The following is a 554-nucleotide window of genomic DNA, read 5'->3' on the forward strand; positions in this document are numbered from 1 at the left end:
TTTCTAGGCGTTTAACGATGCATAAACAACAGGGCTCCATTAAGGAACATATAATCTCTTCCCATAACCAAACCATCGCCAGAGAAATCCTAGTAAACAACACAGAAATCATCAATAGATACAGCGATAGCAGGCGGCTAGACGTTTGCGAGGCACTACACATCAAGAAGTCAACACCAGCAATCAACAGCCAATTATTGCACAACTATATTCTACCCACCTCAAGACTCCGCTCCAATATAGAAGCATCAAGAAATATGGACCAATAGGCTTTCTACAAACACTTCTATTCAATATCCATTGTTTCGTGTTCTGTCTTGTGTTGATACTTTTAATACCCTATTAATATCCTCTAATGCCACATCACCCTTCCCACCTCACTCAAATGTAGATATAAAATCAGGGAAACGCAAGTTCTAATCAGTTGTGTATTTGTGAAGTCTTTGAAAATGTAATAAGTTTTACGAAACGCGCCCGTGTCGCGTCAGACTAGAAATAAAAATGAATTTTGGAGAAGTGATTTTTTATTTACCTCCAACAGTGAAGCATAATGT

This window comes from Procambarus clarkii, chromosome 6 (genome assembly GCF_040958095.1).
Source record: "Procambarus clarkii isolate CNS0578487 chromosome 6, FALCON_Pclarkii_2.0, whole genome shotgun sequence".
Classification (NCBI taxonomy): Eukaryota; Metazoa; Arthropoda; class Malacostraca; order Decapoda; family Cambaridae; genus Procambarus; species Procambarus clarkii.